This window comes from Lissotriton vulgaris, chromosome 1_1 (genome assembly GCF_964263255.1).
Source record: "Lissotriton vulgaris chromosome 1_1, aLisVul1.2, whole genome shotgun sequence".
Classification (NCBI taxonomy): domain Eukaryota; kingdom Metazoa; phylum Chordata; class Amphibia; order Caudata; family Salamandridae; genus Lissotriton; species Lissotriton vulgaris.
The window spans coordinates 567,278,229-567,290,243 of record NC_141685.1 but is presented as its reverse complement, the minus strand read 5'-3'; the positions used below and the strand labels follow the sequence as shown (position 1 = coordinate 567,290,243).

The window sequence follows — 12,015 nt, the reverse complement described above, 5'->3', positions numbered from 1 at the left end:
CTACTTTTAATATGTGCTAAGTTTACTGATTTTGTCAAAAAGCATGTATTTGATATCAATTCTAGGCCAAGGGACACCTTTGATTACATGTTGAGGTTGTGGGTACAAGGTTCTTTCACAACACTGTATTGTTTTAGTAACTGTAATCACATAAAGTTGGCTGGGCTCTATCCCACAGCATCTGATGTTGGTTAACATTAAACATGCACCATTTTTTAAAATGTTGTGGAATGGATGAAATGGGAGTAACTGTTATGACACAATTCAACCCAGAAATTAAAGCTTTACACATTTCATGCACAGAAGTTAAATCACACAGTCGTGAAAGATCTAGAGTGCTTCTGTAGCTGGATCCACTGCAAAATACAGGAACATCTTCATTTAAATACACGTAGGAGAAGGGAAATTTTCATGAATTAAACAGATGTGAATTGCAAATTTTCTAGCACCAGCCCAATGAAATACGTTTCTGGCATTCATGAAAATGAAAAGTTGTAGTTGCCACAGAATTAACTCTGTGTATCAGCCATGTGATAGTTGGATTTTCACTAACAGAAAATGGAGTTCCCTCCATTTCCTCAGTGCTTAACAGAGTGTAGGTGGATACCTTTTAACCTCTGCTTTTCTGTATTAACTTTAAGTTGTATGGCTCGAAAATGGTTGTTTCGTTTAGAAGTTGCTTGGGCACATAACTTGATCGAAGAGTTTATAAAGCCCAGGGTAACTTTACTGTAGCTCTTCACCATGCCTGACCATGCTGTGAAAGACCTTAAGGAGATCTAATGCTGAAGACCTGTTATTTAAGGTGTACACCCTTTTAGAAAGTGTATGCAGGCCTTTGTTGATAATTCTAAAAACTGCTTGCATGTTTTTTTCTCTCTGTTTAAATCTTTCATGAGCTTCTATGTGTGAGGTTTCATTCCATTCATTATAAATAGCATATATTCCTGTAGTTACAAATCGTTTATTAGGTCTCGCTGAGGTGGTGCATGCTCTGTCTCTTCTTCATATGCTGTATTCAGGTATGGGCACGAATCTCCGCCCACATTCCACCCATCTTTTTAATTGGCTCCTATTACCATCAATTTGTAAATGGTGGTTTTACAATGGTCAATAGGCTTAGTAGTCCCTCCTTAGTACCGCTTTTCCCTTCTTGTAACCTCCCATGAGGACACCCCGTGTTACATTTGTTGTTACTCCTTATATTCTAATTATAGCCTCGAGCACTATTTTGTCAAATCCTTTTCTTCTGCCTGGCATGCAGGACACACTCTCCCCAGCACTTTTTAGGTCGAGCCTAGCAGCAGCGCACATGCGCTGCCCGCTCTGCAAGGCATGCTGTATTTGGGTATGCACTAGCAACCAGCCCACTCTCCGCCCATATTTGTTATTGGGTTTGTGTCATTGTCCTTCTTAAATGGTGGCCTCTTATTCGTAAATGGACTTGTTAGTCCTGCCTTGTCTCCATTTATTGCCGCCCATAACGACTGGACCTTTTACGTGGCTTGTTACACGGCCTGCTTTATCTAAGGCCATGTCTGAACTGGGGTGGCAGAGTGGGCTAAAGAACGGTGATGGATTAAACCCAGATCAGTTGACTGGGGGTGAGTGCTTGTATTGTCAACGCTCCGTCCATCATTTCCTTTGGTTTTTCTTTGTTCGTCATAAGTTGGCAGGGTATGCTCAGATGTGAGTCCCTTGCTCACTTTGCCATGGATTGAAGCAAGCCGGGCTGAAGAAGGCTGAAATGCCAGAAACCGGTCCTCAGTAGCTTGTTTCCGGTCCAGGGAAGGCATGGCTTGGCAGTTCGGGCTGGACTGTTCCCATGAGGCACAGGGTCAGACTGATTTGCATATGGCCATGTCTGAACTGGGGTGGCAGAGTGGGCTAAAGAACGGTGATGGATTAAACCCAGATCAGTTGACTGGGGGTGAGTGTTTGTATTGTCAACGCTCCGTCCATCATTTCCTTTGTTTTTTCTTTATCTAAGGGGTGAGCACTATTTTTGTTATTGGCACTGATGGGGACAATGGGAGTGTTTTTTTGGGGTATTTCCATAATGAGCGCAGTGCCAGCTTTAGTGACACCGCGATCATTTCAAATTTTAATTTAATTTAACTTTCCTGTTGAGCGGGGCATCTACTTCTGGGACCCCGTGCTTTGTTTAATTTTTTATTATTTATTTACTTTCATAGTGAGCGCGGTGCCCCCTTCAGGGACACCGCACTCTGGTTGTTTATTTTTTTTAACTTTAAAACAGAGCTTGGCGCTGCTTCAAGTACACCGCGCTCGGTTTCTTTATTTTATTTTTTTCATTTTAAGACGGAGCTCGGTGCCCGCTTCAAGGACACAAGCTAGGTGTCTTTGTAGCGGCGCTACGCTGTGTTTTAAACTTAAACAACCATTTGCAATGCAATAGGCCTCGCATTTGGAGAAGTGTGGCTCAACGGTTAGAGGCGGCAGACCCGGAGGCAGAGGTCGGCTCGGGACCAGGGTTCAATTCCCGACGCGGCCGGGCGCAGGACCAATGTCAGCGGGCCGATAAACCTCGTCCCACGCTGCAACACTGGGCAATAGCTTGCTTAGTCTCCACTCCGGCCCCATCACCGCCGGGGATGCCTGGCTGCACCTTGGGATGCCCAGTAAAGGGGCCATCTCACAGGGAAAGCCAGGACGGGTTCCCCAGTGGTACAGCGCTGGGAGGCTTCCGGGTAACCACCGCTCTATAAATCCAACATTCATTCATTCATTTACAAGAGTTTAAGCTATTAGCATTTTAAATGACAATGCCTTTTATTTATTATTTAAAAAACAAAACACAAATAATACACATTGTCATTTACAATAGCCTAAACATGCGTAAATGCAAGACCTATTGCATTGCACATTTTTGGTTTTTTTAGGTCGAGCCTACAACGCTTGTCAATCATGTCTTCTCTCTTTACATTTGCTGTGCATTCAAAGACCGAAAGAGGCAGTTTTTCGAATGGCCTCTTCCCTTTGTACTTTGTACTTTTGCTGGCTCTTTAAAGTGCATTGCATGAAAACTGTGGCTGTGGGAGCACGTTCACTTCAACGCTCACATTTACATCAAGCACTTCTTAGAAGTACCTGCACTATTAAATTCTGTCTGGAAGCTTTGGTGAGTGTGTGTGCACACGTCTGCTAGAGGTTCACCGGGGTATGGGCAATGTATACAATCGCATTTCCCCAGGCCTTCAAATCTCCCGCCCTTTACTGCTTGCTTAATTGAGTCACCAGTCTCTCCCTCCTCTCACGTCTGTGCTTTTGACTCCCGCCCTGCCTCCTTTGTGTTGCTGCTCACTCACACCCGTAGCGTGCTGGTGCAGGTATGTCTGCGGCCTAGCGTAACACACATCAAGGACACACGCAAAACTGCTGATGCTCGTCTCGGCTGAAAGTCACGTGCGATCTGGGCCCATTTATTAATACCCTCGGACCGAGCCCGGTCATGAGGGCTGCTTACACGGTACATTGTTGTAGGGTAGCCGGATGGCTCTCTACATCCCTCCTTTATTTTAAAGAATAAAGAAGAAAAGAAAGAGCCAGAAGGAAAGAAACCATGAAAAGAAAACTCAGAGAGAAACAATGTCTGTGGTTACCAGCATGATGCCTACTGATGCGGAAATCGTTCAACACATAGAGTCTTTGGCTGGGCATGGGATTTGATCATAGCAGATATCTTTGGCTCTGGTGCTTTTCCTCTCCAGAGCGACATGATGTATCCCCACGGAGGAATCTTGCAACACTTGTTCATCTTGACTGCTTCTAGGGATACTGGACTCACGTGCATGTCTTTGGGCTCTTCATCTTTCTCCCGAGACAAGCCCTTGAGGGTTAAATTGCCGGTCAGTTCTTTACACCAGGACACATTCCTCACCACGGTGTGTCTGCCTTGTTGTGCCATGATCATGGTGCCATCCACTAAAGTTACATTCCACACCTCTGGCTCATATGGCATACGATACTTCCAGCCCGGGTGCCGGTCTTTGAGAACTGCCTTGGATCCTATTCGCAGCGCCGGGACTCGCGCTCTGCGGCTCTCTGTCACCTTCTTGCTGGTCATCCGCCATTTATGGTGGGTCCTTTCGACATCTAGGCAGGGCGGCACCCATTCTGGGTCTTCTGGGATCAGGTCCCTTGGCTACCGGTTGAGCAGGAGCGAGGCTGGAGCACATCCGGTTGTCAAGTGGGGCGGTTGCTGGTACTCAAGTAAGAATTGATGCAGGCATACTTCAGGGTCTTGGTACTGATCCACTCCGATCCTGAGGGCCCTGTTGAGCGTCCTCATGAATTGCTCCACCTTGCTGTTGGCCTACAGTCATTGAGGGGTGATTCTGTGATGTCTGACCACTCTTCGCGCCAGGGAGTCATGAAAGTTCTGGCCCTGGAAGGGGGTTGGGGACATTGTCGGATTTTACTTCTTATTGGAACCCAAACATGGCAGATGTCTTATCCAAGGCTAGTTGGACGTGGCTGAACGCCGTGGATGGTACAAGCTCGACCAACGGGAATTTTGAAAAAGAGTCCCGGTTCACGATGGTGTGCCACCCATTCGGGAAGCTCCTGAAGTCGATACTAATCTTCATCCAGGGTGTGAGGCAGGGTTCTTCCGTCAGTACCGGCGCCGGAGTGAGGTCAACCCCTGTGATGGTGCTCCGATGACAGTGCTTGACCTCTTCATCCGCCATTTCGTCCATGTCGAGGAACCACACCTTTGTGCACAACCTTGCCTTTGTCTTGGCAGCCCCTTGATGGCCTTGATGGGCGAGCATGACCATGCGCTGGCACAGGCATATTTGGGATGACAGTTCTTTCCTTCATAGTACCAGTTCCGACACGCTGACACTTACTTTGTGCCATACTCTCCAGAGTTGGTGTCGGGAATTCTGTTCTACCACTGTGAGCAGGGTGGTTCTGTCGAGGAACCGATGCCACTGCCCCTTCTCCAAGGCCTACTTTACCCTTTCCAGGGTGTCATCCACATTGGTGGTATCTCGAAGATCTTCCTTTGTCACAACTAAGGGGCAGGAATTGGCCTCGACCATGTTAACAAACGCCTCTGTGTTGTCTGCATCGTCTGGCGTTGTTTTGCCACCTTTTCGAGTGGGGTGCCTGGACAAGAAGTTAGCGGGGTTGTGAGCCCTAGTCTGTAGAGTAGTTGGAATTCTTGAGGGTGCTAGGCGTGATGATCCGTTAAACAACGGAAGTAGGGGTTTGTGGTCTGTTATCCCTTGGAATGGAGGATCACAGAGGTACAAGTAGAAGTGTTGGCATGCCCACCTTATAGCTAAGGCCTCACGCTCTATTTGTGCATAGCATGTTTCCGCCAGAGAAAGCTCCTCCTGATTTCTGTAGGATTCTGCAGAACTGGCCTCAACTTTGCGTGGATCAACGCGGAGTCCGTATCTCAAAAAGACATATCTGAAAAAGTCTATTGATCCATGGTAGGAAGCACATTTCTTTTTAAGTAAGGTAAGTACGCAATCTGCCAGTCTCTGTAAGGTCGCTCTCAGCCAGATGTGTTGTTCCTCTAAGCTCTGAGTATATTAAGATGTCATCACTCAAACTTATCACTCCGGCCAGGCCTGTGAGGGCTTCCATGATGGCATTTTGAAACACTCCTGCGGCGGAGGACACACCAAAGCTGAGCCAGGTGTACCTTCGGAGGCCAACGTGTGTGGAGAACGTGGCTATGTGGCGGCTTGCTGGCGTCAACTCCAACTGATAATACTCAAATTTAAATCCAGTTTGGAGAACCAATGTATCCCATTGAGGTCAGCCACAATTGTCCATAGTTGGGGTTCACGTATCTCTCCCTCCGAGTGGCCTGATTGGGTAGTCTCATATCAACGCATAGTTGAATGGCGCCAGGTCGTTTCAGCTACTGTGCGACTACCAGCAGGGACACCCACGGGTGGGTCCTGACACCTCCTCAAAGACCCCCAAGTCCTCAAGGTCCTGCAGCTCTTTTTACATCAGGGGCCGGAGATGAAACTCTAGGTCTTCCATGGTGTGGCATCCTAACAATGTTCCCTTCTTCCCATCGGTCTCATAGAACTTGGTCTTTACAGAGTTTTCCGAGCTTGACACTGCGACTTCCATCACACCTCTGAGCGGTATTGAAACCTTACCTCCGTAGGTCAATGAATCATGGGTTTGTTAAGCGAGACTACTCACCCGTAAGGGTCTCAAGGTGCTGGTGGGGGGTGGGAGGCGCAAGCTCCCATCCATCAAGGAGGAGCTCTATCGAAGAGCCATGTTTTGAGGTACCTCAAAAAGTTGGGGAGTGATGCCGTCTGTCTGAGGTGGAGTGGGAAGGAGTTCCAGGCTCTGGCCGCAAGGAAGAAAAAGGAGCGGCCTCCTGATCTGGGCTTCCTGGTGCGAGGGACCACGGCGTAGGAGAGCTGGGAAGATTGTAGGGTCCTTTAGGGTGCGCGGAATGTGAGTTGGCTATTCAGGTATGCTGGTCCGGTACTGTGGAAGTCTTTGTATGCATGGGTGAGAATCTTGATGGTGAATCTTGCCTCGATGGGGAGCCAGTGGAGTGTGCGCAGGTGCTGGGCGATGTGGCAGTGTCGTGGCAGGTTTAGGATTAGTCTGGCGGTGGCATTCTTGATGTTTTGAAGTTTGTGGGTGAAGTTTTTGTTGATTCTACCGTTGTCAAGTCTGCTGGTGACGAGGGCGTGTGTGACGGTCTTTTTCTGTTTGAAGGGGATCCATTTGAAGCTCTTGCGTAGGAGGCGGAGAGTGTGGAAGATGTGACATAGTTGATCTGGCGGTCCATTTTGAGTTTGGACTCCAGGATAATTCTGAGGTTGCGTGCGCGGTCGTTGGGGGTGGGTGGGCTTCCGAGGGCGGGGTGCCACCAGGTGTCGTTCCAGGCATCGGGGTGTGGGCCCATGATGAGTACTTCTACTTTGTCCGTGTTGAGTTGTAGGCAGCTGCTCTTCATCCATTTAGCGACTGCACCATGCCTTCTTGAAAGTTGCGTTTGGCTGCGTTGGGTTTGTTGGATAGGGAGAGGATGAATTGGGTGTCGTCTGCATATGAAACAATGTTGAGTCTGTGGGTTCTGACGATGGGGCGAGCGGAGCCATATAGATGTTGAACAACGTGGGGCTGAGGGAGGATCTTTGGGGGACTCCGCAGGGGGTCAGTGTGGGGTCTGAGAGGAAGGGAGGGAATCTGACCCACAGGTTTCTGTCAAAGTGGATTGAGCGAATCCAACTGAGGGCCTTGCCACGGATCCCTCTGTCGTGAAGTCTGCGTGTTAGGATGCGGTGAGAGGCTGTGTCAAAGGCCGCTGAAAGGTCATGGAGGATGAGGGCTACTATCTCTCCTCTGTCCAGGAGGGAGCAATGTCATCTGTTTCGGCGAGGAGGGCGGTTTGCATGCTGTGGTTCTTTTTGAAGCCAGATTGGTAGGAGTCAAGGATGTTGTGCTCTTTGATGAAGGTGGCGAGTTGGCTTTTGATGGCTTTCTCGATGACTTTTGCTGGGAACGGGAGCAGGGAGATGGTTCTGTAGTTTTTGAGGTCGGTGGGGTCCACTGAGGGTTTCTTCAGGAGGGGGCTGATCTCAGTGTGCTTCCAGTTTTAGGGGAAGGAGGCGTTTGCGAGGGAGTGGTTGATGGTGTCGCTAAGCATGGGGGCAATGGTGTCAGTGGCTCTGTTGAAAATTTGGTGGGGCAGGGATCCATGGGGGCCCCCGGAGTGGATTGATTCCATCGTCTTCAGTGGTGAGGGCTGTACAGCTGTCGATCGTTGGCTTCAAGGTGTCGGGGTGGTTGGTGAGGGTTCTGTGTGTTGGCTGTCTTCGCCGAAATTGTCATAAATGTTCTTGATTTTGTGTTAGAAGAAGGTGCTGAGTTTGTCGCAGAGGTCTTGTGACAGAGGGATGTCTGTAGACTTTCTGATGGGTTGGACGAACTCCTTGATGATGCTGAAGAGTTCTTTGCTGTTGTGTGCGTACGTGGAGATTCTGTCTTTGATCACTTTTTTTTTCTTGTATTTCTGATGAGTTGGTGGTGGGCATTGGTGGCGGCTCTGAAGTTGTTGTGGGCTTCTGTAGATTTGGAGTTCCACCAGGCCTTTTCGAGGTGGCGGCATGTGCATCTGTACTCTCAGAGTTCGGTGGTGAACCAGCTGGCTTTCCTGGCATGTGTGTTGTTGTACTTCTTGAGGGGGGCTATGGTGTTGGCGCAGTCGAAGATCCATCTGTGCAAGGTTCGGGCTGCGGTGTTGGGGTCTATGTCTGCGATGGTTGGGGTGGATTTGCCGAGTGAAGTGGTGAACTAGTCGTCTGTAAGTTTAGTCCAATTTCTGCGTGAGAGCGGGTGCTGGGTTCTGTGGATGTTGGGTATTCTGAAGGTAAAATGGATGCTGCAATGGTCTGTCCACGGGAGTTCTGAAGTGTGGCTAAAAGTGATGGAGTTTCCTGTGGTGAAGATGGGGTCAAGGGTGTGTCCTGCTTAGTGCGTGGGCTCTGTCACAATTTAGCGAAGTCCTATGTTGTGGAAGTGTCCAAGAGGGATGTGGTTGTGAAATTGGGGAAGTCCTACGATCCCAGTGCTGGATAGCATTGCCCAGTTGTAAGCATAAGTTAGTTGCGGAGGAGGGTTTACTCGAAGCCGAGGACCTCTTAGTCCTCAAAAGAAGTTCATGCAAGACAGTTTTGTGAGTTAGTACTCCTCCATTGTGTTTGAGAGAAGTGGGTAGAAGGAAAAAATTCCAGATTCTCTTTTTGAAAACAGCTTTGTATATTTATTTCCAAAAGAACTTCTTGACAAGATTCAAATGATTCAGAATCGTATTGAACTAAGGATGTCAGCCGACACGTGTTTCGCCCGTTGGATCGAGTCGACCAGGGCTTTTTCTAGGCTGAAAGAATATTAATAAGTTAGGATTAGATATAGTATTATATCTAAAGTGAAGACTTCATTCAAAGATCCCAAGATAAGGTGCAAAAGTGAACCAAAAGAGTACCCGAGCTGATTTCATCTGCCTCTACACCTGTGCAGCGAAGGTGCTTGTTCAATTGTGAAGTAGTAAATAGAGGGTTAGAGCAAAAGGACTTAAGGAGGAAAGTTAGTAAGGAAGAAGGGGGAGAAGAGGGGAAGACGGAGAAGAACACAGAAGAACGAATTGAAGAGGGTCTTACAATTAATAGATGTTAATATGTTTAGTACTTAATGCACTCCGAGTTTTATTATATATTGTATTAGATCTAGTCTGGAAACAAATTGGCATTAAGCAAGGTGTTCCTAACATGCAAGGTGCAATCTTATCATGCTGTTCTTTTGGTGACCAGGACAGGTGCCAATTAAATCATCCAACGTATTTTCAACGTATTTATAACAAGAACTGTAGGCACTTTTCATTTTTTTCTCAGAAGACATAACAGATTAGTTTATACATGATTTGATTTGTAGATACCTTCTAATATCTTGTAGCTGTGTAACATAGAGAGATATGTAATCTCTGACGAGGCGTACCCCATCCCTTTACAATATTTCTTGCACCGATGTGTATCTAGGAAGTGAGTAGGGAAATAAGAACAAAAACGCAAGAATTCAGGGGAGCTTATCAAGCAGTTATTCACGTAAGGATAATACCTTGCATTAAAGATTAATAGGGTCCAAAGGGGGAAGCGTGATCCACCCCAACTCTATGCTCTTTATTATCGTTTTACAGAGAGCTCGACTAACACCAGGTTCAGACCGTCGTCACTAATGAATCAGCAGGCATTTGAGGAGGACAGTAACGTTTTGCAAAAGGCAATGGAAATGCTACCTTAACCACATCCGCGCTAGTGGAATTCTCCTTCTATGCTGGGATTTACTAAATCCCATGCTTCATGACGAGCTGGGCTCGTCATCAGTGTGCGAGGAGCCTACACCATGACGAGCCCAGCTCGTCATGAGCCTGGAAGGGGTTAAAGTCATTTAACAACGCATCACCCAAAGCAAGCAGAAAGGCTGTGATTATATGCCCTTGATTCCTGACGACGCGTAATTTTGCAAAATACCACTTTCTAGTCTTAATGTATCGATAACTTCATAATACTTGAGTTATATAATTGAACTCTCCGTTTTTTATTTGTACTTACAAGTATTTCATCAAGTCACAGTAGCGCCGTCCGAGGTTATTCCCATATTGTGTCGTGGTCTCCGGCGTTGTAAACCGGGGCCATCTTTTGAAACAGTGGCTAAGTCCAATCACGTGTCATGGGTGGGGAGTTATGCGCGGGCGCCATCTTTGAGTAGGTGCGATTTGCTTGAAATAAAGCGTGCATCTATAGCACCAGAGTTTTAAAACCCCAAAGTGACAACAGTTTTTAACTTGTTTGGAGAAAAACAGTCCATAAACTGTTTAGTCTACTTACGGTAAATGATTGCCCGCGCCTATCTACCATGATTGGTCCCTGGTTTAAACTATTTGCAACCAATGTTTAATGTGTGGATCACTTTCGATCTCAAATTTGCATTTACTTGTACATCTTCATTCTTATGTTTACGTTGCTAATCGGTCTCACTCACCTATGGGAAGGGAGTAAGGTTATACAAATATACAATAAACTGAAAAATTAATTAATATTTTGATTCGACTTTTGACCGACGGCACGCCACATCCCGCAACCGCCGCTTGTTTTACCCGGAACTCTGCTAGTTGTCTATATCAGGCCTGCTGGCATGTGCTGTAGACAATACTGAAATTGGAAAATCGTCACTGGTATCATGATGGTGCCATGAATTATCCCTTCAATGACTGGCTTCTCAGAAACTGTAAATGTCAACGAGTTGGTGTGTTCCTGGCCATAATCTGACTCCCATTGCAAGGACAACCTGCTGCCTGCATACAACGCTGACCTTTCGCGACACCCGCTTCGCGGGTGCCGCTCATCACCTGCCTGCCTCCGTTCTCCCTGGTGTGAGCGCCCACAGTCGGTGGTAAGCCATCTTCGCTCCCAGGTTGAGTACAGCGGAGGTCAAGAGAGCGGCAAGCCTACCGGGGGACTGCGAGTACCAGCAGCCTTAGCTCACCACAGCTGCTGCCTCTTCCCCCGGCGGCCACGCCCCCAGCCTTTGGCCTCTTGAAGCGCTGAGCTGCGCACACAGAGTGGTGTGTTCCTGGCCATAATCTGACTCCCATTGCAAGGACAACCTGCTGCCTGCATACAACGCTGACCTTTCGCGACACCCGCTTCGCGGGTGCCGCTCATCACCTGCCTGCCTCCGTTCTCCCTGGTGTGAGCGCCCACAGTCGGTGGTAAGCCATCTTTGCTCCCAGGTTGAGTACAGCGGAGGTCAAGAGAGCGGCAAGCCTACCGGGGGACTGCGAGTACCAGCAGCCTTAGCTCACCACAGCTGCTGCCTCTTCCCCCGGCGGCCACGCCCCCAGCCTTCTAGCGTAAAGGAAGAGGGGCCCATCCCGCAACGCGGGCACACGCGGGACGCAGGCCGGGGCGAAGACCGGGCAAAGAGCGGGCCGTTTGAGGCCGTTCGAGATCGTGAGAGTCCGGTCCGGCCCATATCCCTAAGCACTACACACTGGACATCCCGACACAGATAACCATCATCTCTTTGACCTCTACAATAACCCTGTTAGACAGCTTAGAAAGATCTCCTATCAACACATCACGGAAAAATGAATACGAGATCTAGCAAGCAGAAAAAATCTAAAAAGAACGGGATAGGAGGAAAACTGTTAGGTCCAATGGATGACTTTCTAGCTAAAGCAAATTCCTTCATAGACTAAAGCATAAGTCTAATGGAGGGAAGAGTTTCATCCGAACTTGCAATAGCACGCCGCTCCTCAATGGGGCTACTAGCAACCGCAAGAACCCCAGAACTACAGTCAGCGCCAAACCAAACCTCGGCGACTGCAAATAGACTCAGCCTTCTAAATAATGTAAACCTTTCAGCTTCTCAACTATCCATAACTTTTACAGAGAGCGACCTAGAGAAAACCCCTGACATCTTCCCTGACCCAAC

The 12,015-nt window shown here is 48.0% G+C and overlaps 1 protein-coding gene and 1 long non-coding RNA gene across 2 annotated transcripts in view; one reads left to right on the top strand and one right to left on the bottom strand.

Moving 5' to 3' along the window:
• Positions 1-10,210, bottom strand: part of LOC147747493 (uncharacterized) — a 106,687-nt gene extending 96,477 nt beyond the window's left edge. The window contains exon 1 of the long non-coding RNA XR_015308298.1: positions 10,131-10,210. This is a non-coding gene — a long non-coding RNA (uncharacterized LOC147747493). The remainder of the gene's footprint in view (positions 1-10,130) is intronic.
• LRRC8D (leucine rich repeat containing 8 VRAC subunit D) overlaps positions 1-12,015 on the top strand; it is a 439,662-nt gene that overhangs the window by 381,263 nt on the left and 46,384 nt on the right. The gene's annotated exons all lie outside the window — the stretch shown is intronic.